This window comes from Octopus sinensis, linkage group LG3 (genome assembly GCF_006345805.1).
Source record: "Octopus sinensis linkage group LG3, ASM634580v1, whole genome shotgun sequence".
Taxonomy (NCBI): Eukaryota; Metazoa; Mollusca; class Cephalopoda; order Octopoda; family Octopodidae; genus Octopus; species Octopus sinensis.
The window spans coordinates 75408114-75424891 of NC_042999.1; positions in this window are offsets into that span (position 1 = coordinate 75408114).

Genomic DNA, 16778 nt, shown 5'->3' on the forward strand with positions numbered 1-16778 from the left:
AGACACACTCACTCCCCCCCCCCATGTTGTCTCTGTCACGTTATATCTGTTTCGAGTCCATCAAATCACTAACTGACTTCGGAAATCAATGTCGGTTTATAGCATCAGATTGCTATCCAATTCCAAAAGCTCTGTGCAACATCCATTGATGCCTCATTAGTCTTGAGAACTACGTATGCAAATAGGCTCTTTTGAAATGGTCTTCATTTCCGACAAACTCCCCACTCAGCTATGTAAAACAATTAGGCGGCAAATTGAAATTCCTTATTTCTATGCGGTCTTTTTGTTTTGCTTTTAGCGATTGGTGTGGAGTTTGTGGTGGTGGTGGTGGTGGCTGAGGTGGTGATGGTTGTAGTAACAGTGGTGGTGACGTCTGTGTTGGATAGTAATGTCTCTCATCCTCCTCTTCCCTGTTTTAAAGCGAAGTGTATATGCATATGTGTGTGTACGTGTGTGTCTGTATACGCCCATACATATTCAATAACACACATATGTACTCATTTTCTCCCCCTCTCTCTCTCTCTCTCTCTCTCTCTCTTATATATATATATATATATATATACATATATATGTGTGTGTGTGTATGTGTGTGTCTTAATTTGATGGTAGCTATGGAAACCAATGACAAAGTCAAAAAGAAAATACTCAAAGAAAATATAATGCAAACACATTCTTCTCTTCTTTCTCTCTTCTCTCTCTCTCTCTCTCTCTCTCTATCACACAGAGCAAGTAATCTAAAGCCACAGAAACAACGACAGTGGCAATAGTAGTAACAGTAGCAGTAGTAAGGTGTATCTCTACTACAATTGTCATCACCAAATAGTACTATCAGGAAGGGCTCCTAAATCTAGGAAGCCACTGTTTGGTTATTCACTTGATATATAAGGAGCAGTGACGAAACCCTCATCAGCTAATAAAGATATGATCACAAGAGAAATATTTTTGATTACAAGTCTACACTCTCTCGGGGCTGATCTGGAGGTAAACAACAGCAACAACAACAGCAGCAGCAGCCGTCCAAGAATTTGGACCTTGAGATCTCCATTTCCAGCGACTTCGAGGGCCACCTCCCAGTGGTGTCGGGCGTCAACGAAGAGCCCTCGACTACAACAAGACGACCAAAGTTTTTTTCTTTTCCAAGGTCAGGGGTCTTCCGCCCCTACGTCCTAGACCATCACCTTATCACCCTTATCCGTTTTGTTGATTAACAACAACAACAACAGCAGCAGCAGCAATAACTACAGCAGCAACACACAAATTGCAATAGTAGCAGCAACGAGAAGAACAGTAGAAACAACAACCAGGCATTTATCTGATTACCGACAAATGCTTTTTTTTCAGGCACGGGCAAATAGACGAGGTGTGAGTGAAGAAAGTGCATTTTATACATATGTTGCACCCAAGTTTTTTTTTAAAGTTTTGCAACATAGTATCAACTATGACCTTGTAATTTGAACACTTATTGTTTCCCCAAAAAGTTCTCGACAACACATTTGAAGCTCACCCATGCCCGTTTCTGAGATTTATTTATGGATTTCTCATAATCTGGGCCTTTCATTAGTTTACGAATGTCAGGACCAACAAATATTCTTTTATATTTGGGAATGTTTTTGAGAGATACTGCAAACATGGTCCGTCTACAGGCAAAGATTTAACAAACTGTTTCATTAGACCCAGTTTGATGCGCAAAGGTGGTAGCAGTACTTTTGCAGGTTCAATCAAGGGCTCGGGCAGAATGTTTTTGAATCGAGGTAACAAACTTCTATGAGGCCAGTTTTAGAAGCATGGCATTTTTGTGTAGCCGGCCTGCTGGCCTAAAAGCATGCCTATAATTCCGAAATTTCCACACATTTACCAGTGGTATTCTGCATACTTTATATTTAACAAAAGTTTTTTTTTACACTTTCATATGTCTCCTTTAGTTATACAGAATATGCCACTGAAATGGATGAATACTTATTTCCATTGTGTAGTAAGACAGCCTTCAAACTCCTTTTGGAGGAATCAATGAATAGCCTCCATTCTGAGAGATTGCTCTTGACGTCAAAATAGTTTAGCAGGTTTGGAATATTACAACAAAACACCGTTGATTCATCCTCTGCAAAGAATGGTAACAACTCGTGTTCCCTGTGACGACACCAAAAGAAAAAGGTTCCCGGTAACAAAAGCTTTTTCAAATTCAGCCTAGAACCAAGAAGTTCAGCTGCATTCTTTGGTAGGTTCAAATCTCCCACCAAATCATTGAGCTCTTCCTGTATAAATAATTGTGGATATTAAATTTTGTCAGGCGTGTAGTCATCACCTTTTTCACATTTGTCTTCTTCATTATCATCTGATGTAACATTTTCCAAAACAAGTGGTGAGAGAGGAACTGGAACGTCGACCCTAAGAGCAATATGCTGTATAGTCGAAGGAATAAGATACATTATCTTATGTTTATTTTTTGCACTGTACCCATCAACTTTAGTAATGCAGAAATAACAATCGTCAACGTGGTTACTCGGCTCTCATCATATCACTGGTATTCCAAACGGCATTTCTTTTTCCTTACTGGCTTTCCAGAGTTTCAGCTCCTCCACTGAAGTGTGACATACTTTATGGGGAGCTCAAGGTTTGCAAAATATATAAGCAAAATATAGATTTTTACAAGATCAGTTATACTTTATCTCTGCTTAATGACAACATACCTGCCACAAAAAAAAAAAAAAAACTAGATATGATGCAGAAAACAAATAACAGATCTGAAATCAACATAAAATATTGCTTTAAAAAGTTATGTAGAGATTTAAACATAGAATATCATGCTGACTTGTGTTATCAAGCGGTCGCACTACAAGAACATTCAGTGTAATTTTTCGTAAGGTGTGCCATTCAGAAAGTCCCGTGGCGGCACTTTGCCCATGATTGTTCTACGCGATCGTTTGACTTACTAGATATGGCAGCCAAACTTAACCCTTAAAATACTACCACCGTATTAAAATAATGCTTTCTATTAGAGGTACAAGGCCTGGAATTTGGAGGAGGGGGCTAGTTGAATACACCGGTCAAAGTGCTCCACTAGCACTTATTTTATTGATCCGGAAAGGATGAAAGGCAAAATCGACCTCGGTGGAACTTGAACTCAGGACTTGAAGACGGGCGAAATGTCGCTAAGCATTTCGTCCGGTATGCTCACAATTCAGCCAGCTCGCCGCTTTTGGCCATTCTGAATTGTGCGGCTTAAGAAAGACTGTATCTGAAAACTGAAATAAGACTGAATGACCTTGTCTTCTCACATCTATATGGGACCTAAAATAATTAACGAAAGCATAGTAAATGCTTCTATGTCATATTCGCTTGCGAGCAGTGTGTTGATTGGTAAAGGATTTAGTAGTTTTCTGCCTTGCTATGTTTTGTATATTTTCATGCTTAGTTCCTTGATGCTGAGTTTTGATGCGCGTTGTCATGGTGCGTTGTGTTCTAGGTTATCCCTATATTTTTTTAGATCGCCAATGTAATTAGTTCTATATTTATTCATATTGTTTTGTGGGATATGTCTTTTTGAAAATGTCTATAAATATTTCGTAAGTACAGCAGTATGTATCACTGGGCTTTTGTTAATTTCTGCAAACTTTGATTCTGTTTGAAGATGGAAGTGGTTTCAGCAAGTTTTTAGGAAGTTTATGATTGTTTGTTTTTATTATATCTATTGATCTGTATATTGCGATGATGATGATGATGATGATGATGATGATGATGATATGTATGTGGTCGGAAGAGGACCGGAGAATTGTTCACCACGTAGTGTGGTACAGAAGGGGAAGTTTGGAGAAGAGTTATTGCAGTTAGCTTGATGAAGCTAGCAGAGGTGTTGGTTCGGGTTGCTTAGAATGTAAAGGAATTTTAGTTGTAATATTATTGTCTTACTCTGTGTATTCTGGATCGTTTTCATTTTAGCATGTGATGTGTGCATTGAAGTCTCCTCCAATTACGTTGGAGCTTTTATATTTGGGCTTTGTTGAGCTGTTATATTTGGGGTGTTTAACACGATCGGAGTGCTATTTATACTGATAATACGTTTCGTGTGATTCCTTTCATTATGAATGCTTGAATTTCATGAATATTACAGAACTCTGTTAATGGTTACATTTCATTAGTAATATACATATACTGGATGAATGATTTCATGTTTATCATAAGGCTTTCTTCCTAGGTTGAGTTGTCCTCTCTTAGAGTTATGTATTTTAGAAATAAAAAAAGCTCCGCGTTGTTTGTTATTTCATTTCTAACGACGTGATTGTGCTACAACGATTTTTAAAAGTTCCTTATCTGTATTTTAAGCCTTATTACTGTATTGTCGTATGTTTAGATTTTTATTTTGTGTATATAGATTATACATTTGCTGTTTTGGCTGCAACTGTGTATTTTATGTGTAAGTGCGTTTATTTACGTTTGTTGTATAGTTTCACCATGAGGATATGAACAAATGTGTGAGGCAGGATAATGGTAGCACTTCCGGTGTTCTTTGTTGTATTGTTGTAACTTTGGGGGTTTGTTTATGTGAGCTGTAGATATTCTGTATTGTTCTGCATATGCATTATCTAATGAAGGAAGCTGGGATACTATTTACTGATGAGTGTTTTGTGGGAATTCAAAGCTGAGGTCAGATTTTTCTATGGTCAAGAAACCATCAAAATAAAAGAAGTGATGTAGTAACAATAAAATCTCCAGCAGAGCTCATCGGAGTTACTTAACAGCAACAACAATAACATCACCGAACACTGTGAAGATAACATAAATACGACCTTTTACTTCCTCTGTGTATGTGTGTGTATTATGTCGTATGAACATACGAGCGCGCACGTGTTTGTGCGTACATGTGTATGTGTACGTGTGTGTGTGTACGTGTATGTGTGTATGTGTGTATACTGTTGCTATAATAGGCTTTAAGTGAAAAATTATGCAATAGAACCAGACATTCACTAAAACAAAACAAATGCTATCGTATTTTCCATCACTTGATGGTCTATCAATAAAAGCAGTTGTAAAAATGATTAACTGTGACTGAATGAATTAGCCATTATTCTAAGACATAAACAGCTTGAAAACAGTTTCAGTTATAACAGCGGTTGCTTGGTTAATCAAGATTACATTAACTGAATACAGCCGTGTAAGTTATCACCACAAATGTGGAAACAAGCTTATGGAGAGTAGAGGCCAAATTTCATATTCTAATTTTCATTATCTTCCGAAGATCAGCAGCTAGAAACTCAGAATAATAATTTTTGTAGGTTCAGCTTACAATACATTAGGCCTTTAGAATTTCAATATCAAGCACTTACTTCTCATTCTCATGTTCCCATTTACGTGATTATTATAATAAGTAGAAAACTGACAAAGACAGAAAATAACTGGCATATTGAATTTTTGGAAGAAATGTCTCTATTCTTTCTCATATATATTACTTAAAATGCCCCATGAAGAGACATGAAGAGTTTATACGAAGAATGTCATTGCTACATGTTTTTCGACAAAAGTAATTTTAGTATTCACTCCGATAAACAAGTGAGGGGATTTCCTGGAAATGTGTGAAAAAGCATTTAAAAAAAATGTAAACTTGTAAAATAGTAAGCTTTTTTTTCAAAACACTTTAAACAAGCTTTTAACATCTTTCTAAAATTCTGCAAAAGCTGATTTTTGTTTAGGCAAGACAAAAAATAATGTTTACAGAACAGACAGAAACATCTATCCAATAAAATTATATTTAAATAAAATTTTGCACATACATTTATAAATCTGCAAAGCCTGAAACCAAATACATTGCCAGTAACTTTAATACACACGATAAAGTAGAACACTTAGTCCACGTCCACCATGCATTACACTTAAGAATACAAAGTTAATTTTTCTAATAAGCCTGAATGCAGGTTAATTATTTCCAAAAATGAATTATAGTTGGCAAGTTCATTCTAGATTTCATTATATTTAGGATGAAATATCCAATTTTTCTCTCATTTCGGAGCAATAATTATGTCTCTAATAGAATGATTTAACGGATCAGCATCAAACAACGTAGCAAATTTGCATAACTTGTCATAATAGAACTCTATTCTTGTATTATTATACATCCTTTTTCTGAAATTTCTTAAATCGAATTTGCTATTGAGATCATTATGCACGCAGGGAAATTATCTTGATTTGAGCCAAAAACTGAGGTGAATTTTTTTGATGTTGACATGGGGCACACACAAGCGCTAAAATATGCGAAATTATTTGAATCTACGTGTCGAATATTTTTAAAAGCGTTTTCGTGACTTGCGATGAGTTTTATACAAAATCCACCCTCGTTACTACAGGCTCAGCTCACATAAACTGTCATTAGCTGCATAGAATTATTCAGAAAACTATGGTAGAGAATTACCGTTGATATTAAATCTTTTATATAATTTTCTAGATATTACTTCAAATTAAAAGAAGAGTTAAGTTCTTCCTTGCTTAAAATCTAATTAAAGATCATTGTATATAAACAACTTCAATTACTTCTGTACCATTCTAAGTATATTCTGCTTATGATCAGTCAAAACCAAATTCATTTTCTCTTGCGTTTTCATGTTTGGATTAACTATATATATATATATATATATATATATATATATATATATATATATATATATATATATATTATATATATATATATATATTATATATATATATATATATATATATATATATGTATGTATATATATGCATGTATATATGTATATGCACACACATACGCACGCACGCACACACACACACGAGGCACTCCACATTTAGTAAGACTTACCTATATTACTATTTAAAACTACTTGATTCAACCCCATGCAACTTAAAATTTCGAGAGTTTCTTAAAGAAAATCAGTTCATTGAGTTCGACGAATTTGGCTACTGAAAAGAGCATACGAAACTCTGAGTTGCAAGGGGAATCAAGCTGTTTTAATAATCAATAAATGATGATAATAATAATAATGATAATAATAATGATGTTGATAATAATAATAGTAATAATAATAATAATAATAATAATAATAATAATAATAAAAGTAATAATAATAATAATAATAATAATAATAATAATAATAATAATGTCTACAAGAATATATATATATATATATATATATAATATATATATATATATATATATATATATATATATATATACATATATATACGTGTGTATACATTGATAAATTTAGTCAGACGTTTTACAAGCACGAATCCCTGAGGGTGAAAGAATTATTTACATGTATGTATGTATGTATGTATGTATGTATGTATGTATGTATGTATGTATGTATGTATGTATGCATGCATGTATGTTTTATGTATTTTTGTATGCACGTATGTATTTCATCTTATCGAATGCATGTCAGCAAGTATGTCGATTGAAATTTGAGAAACGTGTTGGTGATAGTGCTATCACATGTGTTGTGAAGAGATGCAATTTGTAAGCATGTATTCATGTGCATGCGTTTGTGAACGTGCGTGTATGATGTGTGTATGACCCTGTGTAATAATGTATCTAAAAAAAAGTTCAAAACTTTTTTATAGCCATCCTCACCCGGACAAAAAAATAAAATAAAAGGACAAAGAATACAGAGAAAAAAAAGCGCATAAAAACAAAAAAAATCGAAAACGGTAATTAATAAATGGAAAAGACCTTTGATTGATTTATTTATTTGTTTATTATTATTATTATTATTATTATTATTATTATTATTATTATTATTGATGCTGTCGCGTTTTTGTTTTGTTGCTTTCCCCGTTAGGTGTTTCCGGAAGTTAAAGAGCGGGTCGGGCATTTTCATTGTGCCTGAAAGATTTTGCGAGTATGATACTCTGGATCCGGGTTCTAGTCTCTCTCTCTCTCCATCTCTTTCTCTCTTTCTCTTCTCTCTTCTTCTTTTCACCTCCTTCTCTATCTATCTCTATCTCTTTCCGTACTTCCTTTAGTTTAATCAACTTTGACACTATCTCCGGCACGCCGTCTCTCTCTATTGATGCAGTCACGGCACGCTCACCGAATAGAAGCGCCATCTATTAATTAGGCCGCATGCAGACGTTCTGTGAGCCACCTTGAAACACAGTCATTAAGTCATCTCGATAAAAGCGCGCAAAACTGCTTTACATTATTGCTGCAGTGTTGTCGGTGTCAAACAGAGTGTGTGCGTGTGTTGATGGTGCTGACTGTGAGGCGGTATTGGAGGTGTCGGTAATGTCATTCGTATCGGCTGTTCTTATTGTCGTCGTCACCATCGCCATTGTTGTTGCTGTTGCTGCTTTTGTCGTCTTTTTCTTGTTGTTGGTATTGTTATCACTTTAATTGTTATTGCTATTGTCGTTATTTGTGTCGTTGTTGTTGGCGGTGGTGCTGCGAGAGGTGATGTAGGCGGTAGTGGAGGTGGTGGCGATGGTGATAAAGGTAGTGATGGTGGTGGTGGTTGTGGTAGTTGTGTGTCAGTGAAACCGCTAGTGCAGTAACTACACCGATTATATTTGCATGCAGTCAATGTTGGTTCATTGGCTTTGTTGTTGCCGGTATTGTTGTTTTAGCCCGGGCTAAACCCCACCTATCAAGCTGACCTATAATAAAAGACACTCCAGCACATTCCAGCCATGACCATTTCAACTTTTTTGTTTTGTTTATCAAGGAAAGCATTTCACAACGTATCCATCTATATTTTCGATGGAAGGGTGCGATATGAAGAAAACTTGACTGCTATTTCTAACGTAGGGACACATTTATTGGCTCACTGCTCTTTATTTGCCCCTACGATGCTGCAATTACTGGTAGTGCTTCTGTTATTGTTGTTGTGGCAATTGTCATTCTAGCCATGACCATCCTGTCTTTCACTCAACCATACTAAGTATATCAGATTATATCATACAATACGCTACTTCCTTCTTTGAAAACAAAATCAGTAGAATGTGAACTGAGAAAGATTTTGCTGCTATTTTTAGCAGTTCACGTAAAAGTCCTGTGGTTGAGTCATTGGTGTTTAGCTCTATGTCGACCATAGCGTTCTAATCGTGGCCACCTCGATTTTTTTTTTATTCAAGCATAGTGTACTCATTAACCAATATGCTCCTTTTATTGAGACAACAAGGGAGTTTTAGTTGTATTTTCTAGCACGATAATTGACCACGTAAAGGTTACTATTCGTGATGTTGGAGAGACTATTCGGTTGTTGAAGGTACTTCAATTGTTTTTATTGCAATCATTGTTTTTGTTATTGTTGTTGCTTCTTAATTACGTTGCAATAGTTGGCACAGTTACCCCTACTGTTGTTGTTGCTAGTGTTCACGAGGATAATGATGACAACGATGACGATGTCGGCGACATCGATGATGACGACGACGACAACGATGAGGACGGGTACGACAACGACGACGACAATGACGACGACGTCGACAACGACGACGTCGACAACGACGACGACGTCGAAAACGATGACAATTACGATAATAATGACAACGTCAATGGCAACGATAACGACGTCGAATACGATGACAATTACGTCAATAATGACATGTCAATGACAACGATAACGACGAGACGACGATTATGATGATGTTTGTTCGTAGTTGAAAATACCTTTGAATAAATGCATTTAAGCTGTGACAACCTCGTCTTTTTGTTATTTTTCAAGTAGCATGCATCGGGGACTACATTATCAAATCTGCTCTTCTCCTTCTAAAACGGTATGATATGATTCGGAGGAGATGTGGCTGTCATTTCCAGCTGGTCAAAGGATTGTGTTCAGAGTCCCCGAATTTGATAGTGAAACAGTTATAGCAGATGATGTTACTACTGTTGATATATTTTGTGACTAGTGAAACTGTGAAACTGTTAAGCACTTAATTATGTTGTTGCTTCTGATACCGAAGACTACGTTGTTATTGCTATTGTATTTTCTCGATGTTGTTACAATAGCGGTATTGGTTCAGTTATTTCCATAGCTGCTGTCTTCTTCTTCTTCTTCTTCTTCTTCTTCTTCTTCTTCTTCTTTCTTCTTCTTCTTCTTCTTCTTCTTCTTCTTCTTCTTCTTCCAATCAGGACTCACGCCATTAGCTACAAAGAATAATCTCTAATTCGCGCCAACTCTAAGCTACTAAGAATGCGTGTGGCAACTTGAAGATCCACCCACCACACGTGATAGACTGGCGGTTGCACTGGCGCGAATGCTACGTTGTTATCCTCATTCCGTAAACGGTGACTTTTAACGGGTGGAGAGCTGAACCATCCTGGGGTACAGAGGATTCGCAATCTAGACAAGGGTCTGAAAGTTTACCACACCATTGTGGGTTACACCATGGTTCCTCTGCTTTGTGGCAGAAGTAGGAAGAAAGAGTGAGAAAAAGTTGTGGTGAGAGAATACAGCTGGGTTCGCCCCCCTCCGCCGGTGCCTCGTGGAGCTTAAATGTTTTTACTCAATAAACACTCACAATGCCCGGTTTGGGAATCGAAACCGCGTTCTTACGACCACAAGTCCGCTGCTCTAACCACTGGGCCATTGCGCCTCCACACCGCTGCTATTGCCGCTAAAACCTTTGTGGCATTTGAAACAGAAAGGCAGTGACCATATCTTTTCGGTTTATGACCCTCTTTCACAATGGCACAAAGAAATACTTGAGTAACGATAGTGTGAATAAAGGTAATATTTAGACAGAAACTTTATGATTCTTGAGAAAAAGACGAAGTCAAGTGAGATGTAGTTTTGGGGATGGGGTTGAAAAAAACGGCTATTAGATAGTGTAGAGAAGATAAATAGGTGTGACATAGTACAATAAAAACTGGATAATGTTAGAATGTCGTGAGAATAAACTTGTCTTCTCACGGTAAACTGACATTACCGCTTTTTAGAACTTCATTCTATTAATCGTACGCTGACACTTACTCCCATTAGACATTTCAAATTCAAATCGGTTTATCTTTCCTTTCTTAATTTTTCCGTTCGCATCCTTCCTTTATTCCTTCTTTCATTCAGTCATTTATTTTTTCTCTTTTTCTTTTATAGTCACTTTACTTATGAGTTTAATCCTAATTACTCAGCTAAAAACCACCAATTATTTTCCTCACCATAATTCATCTGATGCCTGCCTAATGTTTTATACGTGTATATTGGCGAATTGACAGTACTACAGCTATGTAGCTTGGTGTTTGGTATTTTGTAATCAGTGCTGAGCAGTAAGCATGGCTTAGTAACGTTTTAAACAGTAAGTAGGTAAAACAAAGAAGGAGCAATTCATCATAGTAAATAGCAGCAGCCGTAGCTGCAGCAGCTGTAGAACTAGATGGTCGTTTAAAATGGTATTTGTTAATTCAGTGTGTTGATTTGGGTCTTCTAGTAAGTCTCAGCTATGATAAGAGGTATTAACTATTTTACAGTAATTCTAAACACTATAAAACTGTGGAAAGTTTTAATTCCTATGTCGATCAACCAGAAGCGTTTGATCACGCTGGTTTCATATATACTCTCCGGCTGTACTATGTCAATAACCATAGTTTCTGATCCTCATCCATAGGGTGAGATATATTTGAAATTGCTTTTATGTCTGTAGCGGTTGTAGGTAGTTGAATCATTAACTCACGTAACATTGGACATTTACAAATTTTTGTCACTGCTGAATACGATGAATTGTCCTGCCTATATATGAGAATTGTTAGCGCAGCTAGCAGGTTAATTGTTGGACGTTTAAAGTCATACGTCTCGATTAAAGATCTACTGCAACATACTCTAGCAGTAAATACACTTAATTCTCCGTTAATTGCTATCACGAATAGACACGAAACAATATTTATCTAAAAGAGATGAGCGGATTCTATATCCAAGGAATGCTTGGAGAAATATTGGTTTATCTCTCCCTTGCTTTAATGCCATGAAAACCGACCATTAAAATGCTCTTTGGGGATTATGAAACCTTTTCACTTATTTTTATAAGAGACTGGTGGCTATGATATGAAACGAAAAAATGTGTCTGTCTGCTAGGAGATGTACTGACATTTTATCATTTCCATAACCATGTCTATTATAACTAAATCATTGCAGAAATGTAAAATCTGAAATATTTTTCTCTAAAAGTCTATCAATTTGTTTCTTTTTATAGTGGTACATCTAAAATATTTTGAAAAATGGGTAATAAAACAAGAATATTACGTAAAACATCACACACATATTCAAAGCAAAATTAGTATCAAAATCCTTTTCAGTTTATCTACATCCTATAATAATAACATTATCGCAGTCTATCGCAGTTCGAACCGATGCAGGAGCCGCTACGTGGTCATTCCATCGATGAGGCGTAGCAATAAAATTTCTCTCAAATGCAACTGCATAAAAAATGAAAAAAGAACATGGATAATGTGACCTTAGATTTCCAGATCAAAGGAAACAACAGCAGTAACAGCAATGACGAACTTATGCTTGTCAGGATTTTAGTCGTCAAAATTTTATTGGGATAATGGAAGCCTCTTACACATAAATACATACATACGTTTATGTATGTGTATGTACATATGTATATGTATGTATACTTGTATATATGTGCGTAGACATGTATGTATGCATGTACGCATATATATATATATATATATATATATATATATATATATATCTTCAAAAGTCAAACACGTATAGGTATAACCAAACGAACGGAAAAACGACACAGAATGCCAAGTTGAAAAACATGTACTAAATGCACAGATGAACAGAAAACAAACACAGAAGGTCACCGCAATTTCGTGCCATTATCGATAATATTGCGTTCACTCTGGAGGCAACAAGCAAGAAAACTTGCTGAAAATGCGACCAAAACATTACAAAACAAAACGAGACAGACAAATAATGGATGAACAGAAAATGGACATACGAAAATGAATAAAAGTACTTCGAGACGAGACTGTTAGTGGACAAGATAGCGAAAAGAAAGAAAGAAAGAAAGAAACAGAATGTAGCCTTAAGGCCAGGTGAAGACAAGAAATGTGTGTGAGTGTGTGTGTATGTGTTCTGTAAATAATTATAAGCTTAAGCTTATAAGCGTTTAACGTATATCGGCTATAGAAAATAGTCTAATATTGGGGCATATAAACTCTTGACGGAGAGAAATGGGTATTAGTACGCGTAGAAATTGAACACGTGTACTAATACTTATATTTTGTTTCCGTCAAGGGCTAATATGCCCCAATATTAGGCTATTTTCTACAACCAATATACTGTGAGCACATATGTGTTTAAGCTTATAATTATTATTTACAATATATATACATGTGTGTGTGTGTGTGTGTGTGTGGTGTGTGTGTGTGTGTGTGTGTGTGTGTGCGTGCGTGTGTGTATTCCGAGTCACTAATGCTTTAGTACATAGTTTAAAAAAGGATGACAAAACTAGTCGGTTACAGCTGGAAATTGAAAGAAATGTCTTGTAGGTATATAAGACTATTGTAGTAAATACTATAGCTATGAGTAACACTACTTATATCTAAACAAATTGTTGCATGTAACGTGTTTGTTCTATTTTAATGCAGTTCTATGCTTTACAATATTAGTAAAAATATAAAATTTCTACTCCAAATCCTTCTATGTTTGCCTTTCTTTGTAATTGTTCTCCATTCCTGCTGTCCATTGAAAACTGTTTATTTTATCGTCAAATGATGCATAATTACAAATACATTAACAATATTTTTCATTCAAAACTATTTTCGAATCGTTCATATGAACAACGAGGAACTATTTTTTCAAAATTATATTAAGTTGGTAGACTAGTTAATTTACGTTAAAAAGATTTAGAAGCTTATTTCTCAATACTATTTAAATTCATCTTACGGTGTACTATGTAAATAAGTGAATTTAGGTTATAGAGTAATGTTTTAATTATTGCAATTAGTAATTAACACAATATCACAGTCGAAACCACTCAGCATTTTTCTAAACACTGGAGACCCTTAGATACCATAATTTCGCCGAGTGACTGCTAGCAGAACCCGACAGTTGTATTCCTACTACTAAATAGAAAATGATTTGTACGTGATGTTATTTCATTGGGTGAATATAGAGGATGTGTTGTTCAGAGAACGTTTTGTGTTATGTTATAGAATTAAAAATGGCTTGCATAGTATTTTAGCTGTTCGTCGCAGGGTTATTTTGGAGGGCAGTGTGTCGAATTATAAAGCCAGGTATGGTTTTTATGTTTGTGTACTTGTTCTTTATATTCAGTTAATATCGGTTAATATCACTACCAGTTAAAATTGGTACTATTATTAGTTTTCCCTGTTTATTTCCATTTCATGATTTTTGAACTTAGATAATCTTATGATCTTTTTTCGCTAAATATTTTAGCTATACGGATCGAAATACTTATCAGAATAGAGACTTCTTTCATATCCAAGGAGTTTATGTTAATCTTCTTGAGAGGCTGCACCAGATAATTATAACCAGATCATCGTCATGTTCCATTTTTGGTGCATGTTTAACCCACTTTTTAGCCATTTTTACTTCGAAGTGTTAGCATGGCTTTAGAAGCCTTCTGTTTCTACTGTTAGCCGATTGCTTTTGAACCATGGCTCACATCCCCCATCCATCACTCACGACTTACATATTATCGATCACAGTGTAGAATCCTTTCCTATTTTTACCTATTTAATTAATTCTGTTTTTATTTTAGTGTTTGTTTTAAAATTTTTTCTATTGTTTTGTCCATTTGGAGGTGTTCCAGCATGCCCATAGCCTATGGGCAAAAATACGTAAAAAATGTTAGAATATATATATCTTTTTCTTCAGCGTAGATAGCACCTTTCCTACTTTATTATTTCCTTATATTGAAGGAATATTTTAAAAACTTAGTTTTTTTAATTAAATTAATCAGTTTTCATTAGAATTAACTAAAAACACTTGCTAATTCTACTGTTGTCCTTTAATAATAGTTTTCTGCTTCCATAAAAATCCATTCTCCCTGTGTAAGATGGCGGCCATCTTTAATATGGTGTCTTCGGAACACTGTGAGGAGATTACTTGTTTTTCTATTGAAATGCTTTTTATTCTCTTAATTTCCAACATTATTATGTTTACCTATTGTCAACTGAAAGCAGTTTTGGCACAAATTTGGCAAACATGAGTTTCATACTCAAATCTTCGGTGATAATGGACTGAACTGAATCGTAACTAATCTGTACGTCTTCTGATAACTCATGGATGGTGATTCGACGATTTCCCCTCACAGCTGCACGTGCATCTGCAATATTTTTCTCAAATCTGCTGGCTGCGGGTATCCCAGAATGTTCGTCAAAATCGACATTTTTTCGGTCATCTTGGAAACGTCTGGACCACTCGTAAACTTGCGTCGGGCTCATGCACTCCTCGCTATACACCTTCTGCTACTGAACAGATATCGCCATGACAACTTTTTCTGTCATGGTCAATGCAACGATCACACGACGCACACCTTTCTTTCTTCCAAGCAATTCCGTAAACAGCGCAAGTGCTAGAGCGTTAAAACTTAGTGCATATGCTCATCAGAATTCAAGGTCAATCTGTGCCAAGCAGCTTCACTCTGCATACTATGGTAACAATCCGGATACTTATTGATCAGACTTCGTATATATATATATATATATATATATATATATATATATATATATATATATATATATATATATATATATAATATATATATATATATACATATACATATATTTATTTATACATGCATACACACATATATATATATATATATATATATATATATATATAATTCCTTAATACTTGCAGGCAAAATCGATGTACATTTTAACAGTAAATAAGTAAAACAAGATATCTGGTGTCTTGTAATAACAGCAGTGTTAAACATTAAATTTTCACATCTTTTTTTTGGTTATTGAATGTGTCCTATCCTGTCAAGGAAAAGAACGCAATACTTTCAGCGTGCTTGACTTAAGAACATGTGAGCTGGTATTGTGCACACAATTGTTTCGCTATTTTATCAAGCAAGTTTGAACTGCAAGACGCTTTTTATCAGTAGAAATAGCAAACGTAAATGCATTTACTATAGGAAACCTTTACAAAATTAAAAGCAACTTTTACACTTTTATCACACTCTTTTATTACAATTGCGAGTCAAGCAGGACACCTTTTCACAATCGACCAAATTGATAGAAATAGCAGTTAACTATTCCTCAAATCACACTCTTCTGTCTAAAAAGCACTTGAATTATAATTTCAAACTCTTTTTCTTTCAAATTCTAGTAAATAAAATTATATTCCACTTTTTTTTCACTTTAGATATATCTATATAGATATAGATATTTATATATATTTATATTTACTTTTAAAACTAAAATGCATCAAACACACAAACAAACACCTTTAACCATATGTGCTCGATCAAACTTGGGTGACCTATTGCTAAACAATAGCAACATCAAACTGTTTGCTGTATCGCATTATGTTACCTATTTACAGCTAAATGGACAAAGTCACTGAGAGTAGAATGTCTTGACTAGGAACGAAATAGCGCCAACTTTTTTGAAGACTGTTTGATGCTTTATGGAGATACTGTCTTCTGTAGTTCCTTAGCGACATAATGGAATTGAAATAAATGCAACTGCATATCGAAACCGTGCCATGTATTTACAGGAAGTTTTTCTTTCTCCTCTCTAAATATTTATTTATTTCTGGTTAAGAAAACTGGATAGCAGTGGCATTTATATCATACCTGATGGTGTCAAAAATATAAGTGAAATTAAATAGTGTTCGAGTGAGAATCAGAAT